The sequence below is a fragment of the Bombina bombina genome, chromosome 3 (genome assembly GCF_027579735.1).
Source record: "Bombina bombina isolate aBomBom1 chromosome 3, aBomBom1.pri, whole genome shotgun sequence".
Lineage (NCBI taxonomy): Eukaryota > Metazoa > Chordata > Amphibia > Anura > Bombinatoridae > Bombina > Bombina bombina.
In genome coordinates, this window is record NC_069501.1 from 728,381,108 (window position 1) to 728,394,306 (window position 13,199).

General features: G+C 40.2%; 1 long non-coding RNA gene across 1 annotated transcript in view; it reads right to left on the reverse strand.

The window, feature by feature from the left end:
- Window positions 1-4,587: 4,587 nt before the first annotated feature.
- Window positions 4,588-13,199, reverse strand: part of LOC128653956 (uncharacterized) — a 431,620-nt gene continuing 423,008 nt past the window's right edge. The window contains exon 3 of the long non-coding RNA XR_008401409.1: window positions 4,588-4,625. This is a non-coding gene — a long non-coding RNA (uncharacterized LOC128653956). The remainder of the gene's footprint in view (window positions 4,626-13,199) is intronic.

A 13,199-nucleotide genomic window follows, 5' to 3' on the forward strand; every position in this document is an offset into this window, starting at 1 on the left:
CTCAGAGAGAGGCCCTCTTTCAAGGAGCGCTTGCGGAAGCCTCCTGTTCTGTTGTCTCTTACGTGTTAATTCCCACCCATGCCTCCCTCTCCTCCCATGCCTCCTGGTCCCTAGTCATCAGGTACTGCTGAGCCGATGCAGTTGGGATTCACACGTCTCTCCGCAGAGGAGAGGGCCTTTCGGAGGAGGGAGGGGCTCTGTCTCTATTGTGGGTTACAGGGTCACCTTTTGAAGTCTTCTTCTACATGGCCAGGAAACACTCACACCTAAGGTCCTGTCAGGGGCAGACCTTGGGTGGTTTATCCTCGTCCCTGGAACCGCTTAAGGAGAAACCTTTGGTCATGGTTGTCCTTTCCTGGGTGGACTCCTCCATTGTCACTCAGGCTCTTGTTGACTCTGGTGCTGCGGGCTATTTCATTGACAGTGCTTTTGTATCAAAGCACTCCATTCCTGTTTTGCCTCAGTCCATTCCGCTTGCTATTGAATCCATTGATGGCAGGCCCCTTCAGCCCGCACTAGTTATTCACGAAACTGTTCCGTTGTCCATGGCTGTTGGGGTTCTCCATTTTGAAACCCTCCAGTTCCAGGTGATAAACTCTCCGCATTTTCCGGTTGTTCTGGGTTATCCCTGGCTCCAAAAGCACAATCCCAGTCTTGACTGACACAGGTCCGAAATGTTAGAAACATAGATATTGATGGCAGATAAGAGCCATAGGCCCAGCAAGTCTGCCCGACCTTACCTAACAGTATAAACTTATCTAGTTCGTAGGATAGCCTTATGCTTGTCCCATGCATTTTTAAAGTCCCCCACAGTGTTTGTTGCTACTACCTCTTGAGGAAGTTTATTCCATAAATCAATCACTCTTTCTGTAAAGAAGTGCTTCCTCAAATTACTCCTGAATCTACTACCCTTTAGCTTGATGTTGTCGTGGTCCCCGCATTGTATTTCCACTTGTCTTCGGAAACCAGTTAAAGTCTTGTGCACTTCGTTGGTATCTCAATTGCCAGGGGAGTACAGAGAGTTACTAGACGTTTTTGACAAGGTGCATGCTGGTATGTTGACTCCTCACCGGTTTTACGATTGTGCCATAGACCTGCAACCCAGAGCCATTCCTCCTCTGGGCCGGGTGTACCCTCTGTCTGTTGCAGAGAATTGTGCTATGGAGGAGTATGTTGCCGATGCTCTGTTGCGGGGGATCATCCACAAATCCTGCTCTCCTGCAGGGGCTGGCTTCTTCTTTGTGAAGAAAAATGGTGGCGAGTTAAGACCATGCATTGATTATAGGGGTCTTAATCGTCTTACCATTAAGAATGCTTACCCTATTCTGCTCATTACGGAACTCTTTGACCGCCTCAAGGGAGCTACGGTCTTTACTAAACTTGATTTGAGAGGAGTGTACCATCTCATTAGGATTAAGGAGGGCCACGATTGGAAAACAGCATTTAACACCAGGAGTGGGCATGATGAGTATCTTGTAATGCCCTTTGGCAAATGTAATGCTCCTACTGTTTATCAGGAATTTATTAATGATGTTCTATGAGATATGTTGCAACAGTGTGTTGTGGTGTACTTAGACGACATCCTCATACACTCACCCATACTTGAGGCTCATTGTTCTGATGTTACATGGGTTCTTCGGAGACTAAGTGAGAACGGCCTGTTTTGTAAACTCGAGAAATGTGAGTTCCATCAGACTCAAGTAACCTTCCTAGTTTATGTTATTTCTGTTGCAGGGTTCTCCATGGATCCTGACAAGTTATCTGCAGTTCTGCAGTGGCCTCGCCCAGTTGGTCTTTGGTCTATTCAACGTTTTTTTGGGGTTCGCCAATTACTATAGAAAATTTATTAAAAACTTTTCTTCCTTGGTCAAACCTATCACATACATGACCCGTAAAGAGAATGATCCACTCCATTGGTACCTACTGCCATTAAGACCTTTGATAGTCTTAAGACTGCCTTTGCTGCCGCTCCTGTCCTGCCTTTCATTCCTGAGGTCAATGCGTCTGAGACTGGAGTAGGTGCCCTCTTGTCTCAACGTCCTACGCCTGACGGTTCCTTGCATCCGTGTGGTTTCTTCTCTAAGAAATTGTCTCCAGCAGAGTGCAATTATGAAATTGGTGAACAGGGAATTAATGGCCATAATTTTGGCACTCAAGGAATGGAGGCATCTTCTCGAGGGTACTTGCGTGCCAGTGCTCATTCTTACTGACCACAAGAATTTAACTTATCTATCTGAAGCAAAACGTTTGTCGCCCTGACAGGCCAGATGGGTGCTATTTTTGTCTCAGTTTAATTATGTGGTCTCCTACCTGCCTGGTAGTAAGAATCTTAGGGCTGATGCCCTCTCTTGACAATTTTCACCTCTGTCCAAGGAGGAGTCTGTACCTACTCCAGTTATACCCCCTGACCATATTTTGGCTACCATACATACTAATTTGACTTCTCCCTTGGGGGAAGAGATTCTGGCTGCACAAACCAATGCACCTCCTGAGAAACCTATTGGTAAGTGTTTTGTTCCTGAGAATCTTTGAACTAAACTTTTGCAAACTTACCACTATCATAAAGCCGCAGGTCACCCAGGCAAGAACCAAATTATTTGGTCTGTCACTCAACAATTCTGGTGGCCAGGTCTTTGTTCTGATGTTGCTGCGTATGTTGCCTCCTGCTCAGTTTGTGCACAGAATAAGACTCCTCGATGTCTTCCTGTGGGTCTTCAACCTATTGCTAATGGTGAGCGTCCTTGGACACATCTTTCCATGGAATTCATTGTCGAGCTCCCTGTTTCTAATGGCAATACCGTTATCCTTATGGTGGTTGATCATTTTTCTAAAATGTCACATTGCATTCCCTTGATAAAGCTGCCTACCGCTCAGGAGCTTGTTTCAATTTTTGCCCGGGAGGTCTTCCGTTTACATGGGTTACCCAAGGAGATAGTGTCAGACCGGGGTAGCCAGTTTGTCTCCAGATTTTGGCATTCCTTTTGTGCTCAAATGGGTATCCAGCTTTCCTTCTCCTCGGCATATCACCCTCAATCCAATTGGGCTGCGGAACGGTCTAATCAAGCTCTGGAACAGTTCCTCTGTTGCTATGTCTCAGATCACCACAATAATTGGTCTTAGCTGTTACCTTGGGCAGAGTTTGCTTGTAATAGTGCTATTAATGCTTTCTCCAAGTTATCCCCATTCATGACGAATTATGGTTTTCAACCATCCTTATTGCTCGATTCATTCATGTCTCAGGGTATTCCGGCTTTGGAGGAGCATCTCCGGTAACTCCCTTCCATGTCGGTGCAGATTCAGGGTTGCCTTCATCGTTCTATGCAGCGCCAAAAGTTAGAGGCTGATCGTAGGCGTCTGCACGCACCTTCCTACCAGGTTGGTGAGAGAGTTTGGCTGTCCTCCCGCAACTTGAACCTTCGTGTGCCTTCCAATAAATTGGTTCCCCATTATGTTGGTCCCTTTTAAATACTCCGACGGGTTAATCCTGTGACCTACGCTCTTGACCTTTCTCCTGCTATGCGCATCTCCAAAGTTTTTCATGTCTCCCTCTTGAAACGATTGGTTTGTAATCTGTTTACCACTTTGTTGCTTTGTCCCTGTCCTATCTTTGTTGACAACCATGAGGAGTTTGAGGTCAGCAGCATTATTGACTCTCGTATGTCCAGGGGCTGTGTACAGTATTTGGTTCACTGGAGGGGCTGCAGTCTGGAGGAGCGTTCTTTGGTTCCCTCCTCTAATGTTCATGCTCCAGCCCTCCTCTGTGCCTTCCATGCCTGTTTCCCCAATAAGCCTTTTGTCCTCCTGTGGGGGAGGGGTCGTTGAGGGGAAGGTACTGTCAGGGTTTTTCCCTTTTTTTTGCCATGTGCTGCTGGCAGCCATTTTACTCAACTCTCTTCCTGACTATGGTGCATTGTGGGGGATGCTGCTCATTTCCTGCACTTCCTTTTATGGCCAGACTGGTGTGCATCATCAATAACATATAATCACAAACTGTTGTATCTTAAAATACTATTAAGAGCAAATTAATGGTTTATGGTGTCAGTAAGCAGCATCAAGAAATTAATATTTTGTTTTGTGTAAATTTTGAGATATTTCTCTTTATTTAACAAAGGATAGTAGACCAATAGAAGAAGTGACAAATGCAATTTTTATTCATTTTTAGTTTTTTTGCATTATGTGTAATTGTCAGAGTACTAGGAACCAGAAAGAGATGTAAAATATTATATTAATCACACCTTTATTAAAAAATAACAAAAAAATTATAATGAGTTCAAATGACAAGTCTGGAGTCAAAGCCATAGCTGATAGTCAGATGAGCCGGGTCAGGAACCAAAGCGAGTAGTCAGAGGAGCCGGGGGCAGGAATACGAATATCAGCAAAGTCAGTTGCAACTCAGGGATCAGGAACCAGACGGGATGTCAAACAAGCCAGGTTATGCACAGAGTCAGGAACACAGGAACTCACAGAGAGATCAAAGACAATGCAAGGGCAATGGCAAACAGGACTGGGGCAGTTAGATAAGGAGTGATGACATCAACATTCTGGGACTGCAACCTGACTCTCTCTATTGGGGTTCTCCAGTTTGGCCATAAGAGTAGGAGTAGTAAGCAGCATTACACACTCTGCTACAGGCAAGGAGAAAAGAAAAGTGAGTAAACAATGGCAGTCAAGATAAAAAGTAGCAAATAACTATTGAAGTTAGGGTGAAACCCTGACAGTATTTCAGTATATTTAAAAATACAAATCCCCAAATTTATTTCCTATTCTTTTCCATTTTCAGTGACTGTCAGCTCTGGAAAAGAGTATTCCTTGGGTGTGTTCCCAAGGCAAACAGGATTACTTTAAATACTCTCTTGTCATTTGATGATCATCTAACTACTTTAGAAGTCATTTGCACATTATCAGACTTTTTAAGGCTTGTGAAGCTATCAGCTAAGGTAAAACATTCTGTGTAATGACTTCAGAATGATTAGCAGATTACCCTCTGACTACTTTACAAGCATGAACAGCTAGTGAATGCCTCTTGAGTCATCTCATTTAAATATTTCAGCCTGTGGGCATACTTCAGGATTGCTTCTAATGACGAGTCTGGAGTCATTAATTACTTTAGAATGACTCCAGGAAGATCGTCATTTTTTACTAGGGTTGGGTTTTTGACATATATAGAGGCATATTTATCAAGCCGTCAACTATGATGCATTCAACTGCACCAATACGCTCACCTAACATCGCCTAACGTTGCGGCCGTGGACCTGAATACGCTCTCCTTATTTATAAAAAACTGTCAAAAAGCCACGCACCAAGTACAGGACGATGAGCAGTGGACTGTTGTAAACTATCAGTCATCGATCTCGCTGCTATTCGGCTTTTTCCCAACTTTATTTATACCCTGTCACTAAACACCGCTACTATACTAAAATGTTTAACCCCTATCCCGCCATTCCCGGACACCGCCGCAACTAAATAAAGTTATTAACCCCATTCCGCAGCTCCCGGAGCCCACCACAACTCTAATAAAGTAATTAACCCCTATCCTGCCACTCCCAGAGCCCACTGCAACTCTAATAAAGTTATTAACCCTTATTCCTCAACTCCTGGAGCCAACCGCAACTCTAATAAAGTTATTAACCCCTATCCTGCCACTCCCGGAGCCCACCGCAACTCTAATAAAGTTATTAACCCCTATCCCGCCGCCCCGTAGCTCACCGCAACTCTAATAAAGTTATTAACACCTATACCTCCACTCCAGGAGCCCACCACAACTCTTATAAAGTTATTAACCTCTATCCCTCCACTCCCAGAGCCCACCGCAACTCTAATAAAGTTATTAATCCCTACCCGGCTGCTCCCGGAGCCCACCACAACTCTAATAAAGTTATTAAACCCTATCCCTCCACTCCCGGAGCCCATTGCAACTCTAATAAAGTTATTAACCCCTATCCCACCGCTCCCTGACCCCTCTGAAACTAAATAAATGTATTAACCCCTAAACCCCTGGCCTCCCACATCACTACCACTTACTAAACCTATTAACCCCTAAACCGCCAACCCCCCACATCACCATAAACTAAATTAAGCTATTAACCCCTAAACCTAACAACCCGCTAACTTTACATAAAATATTAACTCATCCCTATCTTATAATAACTTTAAACTTACATTTAGAATTAAAATAAACTATATTAAACTACTGATTAACCTACCCTATTATCCTACAATTACATTAAACTATATTTAACTATTAATTAACTTACCCTAACTATTATACTAAAATTACATTAAACTATATTAAACTATTAATTAACCTACCCTAACTGTAATACTAAAATTACATTAAACTACCAATTAAATTAACTATCGGCTAGATTACGAGTTTTGCGGTAAGAGCTGCTCGGTAATAACTTGCAAGTTATTGCACCGCTAAGTTCCCTACAGCGCTGGTATAACAGGTTTATAAAAACCCGGCGTTAGCAAGTAAAAAGTGAGCATAGACCAAAATTGAGCTCCATACCGCACTCCAATACCAGTGCTGCTGAATGCCACGGTGAGCTGGTTTTATGTGCTCATGCACAATTTCCCCATAGTCATAAATGGGGAGAGCAGGCTGAAAAAAAGTCTAACACCTGCAAAAAAGCAGTGTAAAGCTCCGTAACGCAGCCCCATTGATTCCTATGGGGAACCAAAATTTATGTTTACACCTAACACCCTAACATAAACCCCGACTCTAAACAACCCTAATCTTACACTTATTAACCCCTAATCTGCCGCCCATGACATTGCTTACACCTACATTATACTTATTAACCCCTAATCTGCCTCTCTGGACATCGCCGCCACTATAATAAAAACATTTTTAACCCTAAACTGCTGCACTCCACATCACAAACACTAGTTAAACATTATTAACCCCTAATCTGCCGCCCCTAACATCGCCGCCACCTACCTACATTTATTAACCCCTAATCTTCCGCCCCCAACATCGCCGTCACTATACTAAATTTATTAACCCCTAAACCTAAGTCTAACCCTAACCCTAACACCACCTAACTTAAATATAATTAAAATAAATCTAAATAAAACCTACTATTATTATCTAAATAATTCCTATTTAAAATAAAATACTTACCTATAAAATAAACCCTAAACTAGCTACAATAAAACTAATAGTTACATTGTATCTAGCTTAGGATTTATTTTTATTTTACAGGCAAGTTTGTATTTATTTTAACTAGGTAGAATAGTTAGTAAATTGTTAATAACTGTTTTCTAACTATCTAGCTAAAATAAATACAAATTTACCTGTAAAATAAAACCTAACCTGTCTTACACTAACACCTAACCTTACACTACAATTAAATAAATTACATAATAAATTACATAATATTCTCTAGTTATACATAATTATTTGGTAACATCCATCAGCTTGAGTACATGTGCTGAAATGAATTGATTACTTGGAAATACACTTATGTATAATACAGGCTTATCTTGCATTAACATAAGCTCAACATATGTTTTGGTACGTGACTGAGATACTAAAATAGCGCTCCACCACTCATGGTTTGTTTATAATTTAACTTGTTTGTAATTCAGATGTTACAAATAGTTAAAGCAGTTGGGGTTAATATCCGTGCCTTGGCAATATTAACTCTGCATTACCCATTCCGTCCGTAAATATTGAGTAACATCTATTATCTTATGCTATATTGTTTGGACTATTAGGAAATATACTTGAGTATCATTACCTCTGTCTCAATAGCATTTGTAATGCCTGAATATAGCACTAAAGTTATGCTACACCATTTATGGTTTGGGCTAATTGGTGATTCAGGTATGCAAACAATTTGGGTGATATAGGGTTAATATCTATATGGTACAAAATTAGCTGTACATTACTTGTCCTATATTTCCCTTGTGTGATCAGTGATAATTCTAAGGTAAAGGAAACAGTTTACCATACTGCTTTTGTAAAATGTGATGTGGTCACTGTATGTAAATATTCTAATCTAGTCTAGTTGTAATATATTACATCATTTTATTACATTGCACTATTGTTATGTTCTTCCAGTCACAATCTTACATAATCTGATTTGTTAAGATTCAAGTACCACATATGGTTTAAGCACTACATAGTTTATTTATTTACTTTATCAAAGTTTAATTATGCATAACATATCTTATAGTTTTATTGTGACCATTATTAGAGGTGCTGCAGTGAGGGAAATGATTCCCGGGGCTGTTTGCCTAAAACTTGTTTGCGGTCACCATGTAGAGGTATTAGTCTCTAAATAATTAAAGGTTAGTAGTTTTCTAATATCCACTTTAGCTTAGATAGATTAAAACTGAAATACAACAACAAATGGGGACCCCATCATCCCTCACAGCCCCTCTGACGCGTTTCGCCTGTTAAGGGTTTATCAACCCGGCATTATTAGGTAAAAAGTGAGCGTAGACCAAAATTGAGCTCCATACATTGTAGCTAGTTTAGGGTTTATTTTTATTTTGCAGGCAAGTTTGAATTTATTTTAACTAGGTAGAATAGTTACTAAATAGTTATTAGCTATTTACTAACTACCTAGCTAAAATAAATACAAATTTACCTGTAAAATAAAACCTAACCTGTCTTACACTAACGCCTAACCTTACACTACAATTATATAAATTACGTAAATTAAATACAATTACCTAAATTACAAAAAAACCCCACTAAATTACACAAAATAAAAAAAGAAATTATCAGATATTTAAACTAATTACACCTAATCTAAAAGCCCTATCAAAATAAAAAAGCCCCCCCAAAATAAAAAAAAACCTAGCCTAAACTAAACTACCAATAGCCTTTAAAAGGGCCTTTTGTGGGGCATTTCCCCAAAGAAATCAGCTCTTTTACCTGTAAAAAAAAATACAAACAACCCCCCAACAGTAAAACCCACCACCCACACAACCAACCCCCAAATAAAATCCTAACTTAAAAAATCTAAGCTCCCCATTGCCATGAAAAGGGCATGTTGATGGGCATTGCCCTTAAAAAGGCATTTCGCTCTTTTTTAAGTGCCCAAACCCTATTCTACACCCTGTTCCAAATTATTATGCCAATGATATCTTTCTCATTTACCTAAATAATTGATGTAAACAACAGTCAGCATAATACTATTGTTATCAACTATTAAGAGAACAATTCAAATTGTATTGAACAAACCTAATAACAGTACTTTTTAAAAAAAAAAAAAAAAAACTTACAGTGCACTGTTCCAAATTGTTACGCACAGTAAGTTTCAAAACACTTTATAGGTTATAAAGAACTGAAATTTTTTATTTGTTGTGTTTGCATAATATTTACAGAAATCAAAAGCTATTTCAATCAAACTTTGAACTATATTTTAACTTTTTAAACATTTTAACAGGTCACGTTACATTTTAACATAGGACCCCTTATTTGATAGCAGCTTCACAAGTCTTGCATCCATTGAACTTGTTATTGGACAGTTTCTGCTTGAATTTGTTTGCAAGATGTCAGAATAGCCTCCCAGAGCTGCTGTTTGGATGTAAAGGGGTCGACCAGCTCTCTTCCTATGATTCCGGCCCAAAACATGACTCCACCACCGCCTTGCTGACGTCGCAGCCTTGTTGGAACAGGGTGGCCGTCCACCAACCATCCACTACTCCATCCATCTGGACCATCCAGGGTTGCACGGCACTCATCAGTGAACAGGACTGTTTAAAAATTAGTCTTTATGTATTTTTCTGCCCAATGCAGCCGTTTCTGCTTGTGAGCATTGGTTAGTTGTGGTGGAAAGGACTCCAGAGGCACCAGCAGCTTCAAATATCTGTTTGCAGCTATGTGATGGTATTTTAGCAGCTGATCTCTTGATCCGATGCATGGATCTGGCAGAAATCTTCCTCAAGGTGCCTTTATCTGCATGAACCTGTCTGTGCTCTGAATCAGCCACAAATCTCTTAATAGTGCTTACATTTTAATTAAATATCTAATGTTTTCATACCTCGTCCAAGGCATTTAACTATTTTACTCTTTTCAGCAGCAGAGAGATAATTTTTCTTCCCCATATTGCTTGAAAATGGTGCTCTGCTTAATAATGTGGAACACCCTCCTTTAGTAGTTTTTCATTTAATTGGGCTCACCTGGCAATCTAATTATTACAGGTTTCCGAGATTGCTCCCTGGTGAGCACTCACTTTGATTAATGGTCAGCCTACGTACCTGAACTCTGGTAAGATTCTAGGCTGCTCCCTGGTGAGCGTTTTACCGATGTGGCTGTGAGTGAATTGGCAGCGTTTTGGCTGCGGGAAGTGACGGTGTTCACGGCGCTGTGATGACCAAACCAAGGGTAACCCTGCAATTGAGGCTAGAGTCGCAGAGGGCGTCGCCTGAAGTTTGCCGAATCTAGGAGGGTCGTTTGGTGTCTCTGTGTGTGGCAGCTGGTGAGTGGAAGGTGGTTACTGACCCCGGAGCCCCCGGCCTGGGAAGGTCATCGGTGTCTGGATATCATACCGAAGAACGCTTCAGCGAGACGCAGTGCAATACTGTCCATTCCTGCGAAACGGCGCCAGAGGGCTTGATGGATACGAGGCTGTTCTGAGGTGAGATCTCCAACACTCCCTGGTTGTTTTAAGGAACAGGGAATATCTAAGACTGGTGATTGCACTGGATGTTGTCTGGCTCACAAGCCAAGGTCCTGAGGATTCCTGTTAAAATCTATCTTAGCCTAGAAGACGGCTGGAGGACTGACCGCAAGTAAAGTAAAGTATTGCTTCTCTTGTTTGTTAATTTATATATTACTAGTTAGCGTTCACAGAGACTCTTGGACTGTTACTATATGGTCAGATGGACAATGGGTCATTAACCCTTATAATGTACATGGCTTGATAAATATCTTTATTTATGTGGCTATATTACTTTAGGAAGACAACTGTATTTGTGCTGATTTAAGTCCCTATATATCAGTTCAATTGGAGTAGGAGGTATAGGCTAATACTTCCTATAACCTTGGCGAGTGGGCACTTTTGGCCTTTACTTTCTTTGGGCACAAAACCACAAGTTACATAAGAGTATAGCTACAATAAAATTGGATATGAGGGTATAAATACTTTTTAAACAGAATTGGTTATCGACCCTAAGGTTCTGCACTATATGCCCACTGATGAGAAGTCTTAAGTAAAAGAAGGAAAGTGTTTTTTTTCATACTAAATCCTATGCTGTTTTCTAGAAATACTTAGGGTAAATAGAGGTTAGACATAGATAGGGAATATTTGTCTTAAGGCAGTTTGAATATATTTAAAAGAAATTGTCAGATTTCAGGAGTTGTATAATGGCAATAATGGTCTTCAGCTAACTGCTGTTGATTGTGAAGTATTCATAACCTTAAGTGAAGGGGTATATACAGCTCTGTCCATGGTATAATTCTTGTGAGCTTCCAAGTATTCAGAGTATAGTACTCGCTAGATAGGCCACTCCTAGCTTTTTTTGTTCCCTTGTTTTTCTTTCTTTTCCTTCTTTGAGTAAACTCTGAGCCCTTTGGGGCTCAATACACACAATCACTCGCACTCTTTTTTCCCCTTCTTTTCACCCTCTTTTTTTTTCTTTTATCCTTTTGTCTTCATCTTGTCTTGTATTCCTGTACTTTGGCTATTCCCACCACGTAGGGAATTGAATATTAATTTATTAATCTAACACAGATCTACTTACACTCACACTTATAACGCACTCAATTAATACACACGATAATTGATGTGACAATAGTATCACCAGTTGTCCTATAATAGGGTTGCTAGAACTCATACGTATATGGATAAATTTATATTTTCAATTAGGAACTCTTCTCCTAATATGCCGGTTAAACAGAGAGACAAAAAAATGGCGAAAATTGAGCAGACATTAGAAACATCACAAACACAGAATGAGGCACAGATTGATATGAAGGAACTTGTAACGCAGATCACTAAGGCAATCACTCCACAATTGGACAGCATGAAAACAGAGATTAAGCAGGATTTAAATAGTCTTGTGGCCGAAGTAAGGCAATTTTCTACAAGGCTTCTAGAAGTAGAGACCAGAATCTCTGAGATTGAGGACAAACTTAATATAGCTGAACCTATCAGTGCCGAATACAATAAGAGAATTGATCAATTACAGAACAGGGTGGAGGATGTGGAAGACCGATCCAGACGTAATAACCTTAGAATTATTGGTCTTCCAGAAGACAGTAACTATCTGGATCTGATGCATTTTGCCACGGTTATTCTCCCCCAGAGCCTTGGAATCAATACTGATATACCAGTACCGATAGAGAGGGTACATAGAACAGGTCCAGCTCGTTACACAAAAAAAGATAATATCTCAGCTAGGCCCATAGTATTAAAGTTTTTAAATTTCCAGGATAAAGTGCATTTTCTTAGGCAGTATAGGAAAGCATATCCACTTATGATAGATCATTTTGTTCTAAGTTACTTAATGCAAATTATAATGCCAAGATGATATACCCAGCCAAGCTATTACAAACAATTGATGGGTCACAAGTTGTTCTAAATACTAGTAATGAGGCCCAGGTTTTTTTGTAAGGAGCAGGGTATACAATGAATAGGGGGCCCTAAGATTAGGTAGTCAGAATTTGTCAGATTTGGTAACATGGGTTCGAAGAAATTGAATATAATTGTATGTTGGATGGATATATACTTAGGTATATTTGTTATAGGGTTTTGTTTTGTTTTCTTTTTTTTTTTTTTCTTTTTCTCTCCCTCTGTTCCTCTCTGTCTTCTCCTTCCACCCCCCGCCTCGGTGGTAAGGTATTCGGGCTTCCGGTTTTAGTACTATGGCTGCCAGGAAAGAGTTGGATATGAATCCTTTGAACTTTTTGTTGTGGAATGTAGGCGGGATAACTTCGCCAATAAAGAGGAAAGCCATTATCAAACAATTAGGCGTATATAAACCCGACCTTGCAATGCTACAGGAAATTCATTTAAAAGACTCAGAAATAATGAAATTAAAAATGAAGTGGGTGGGAGAGGTCATCGCTATTCCCAGGGAGAATAGGAAGAAAGGACTAGCAATTTTGATAAATAAACAACTAGTTTACGAGATGGTAGTCTTGGAGGAGGATGTGGGAGGTAGATTCCAAATACTTAAAGTAAGAATTAATTCAATCCTATTTGTAATTTGTAATGTATATGGGCCTAATGCAGTAG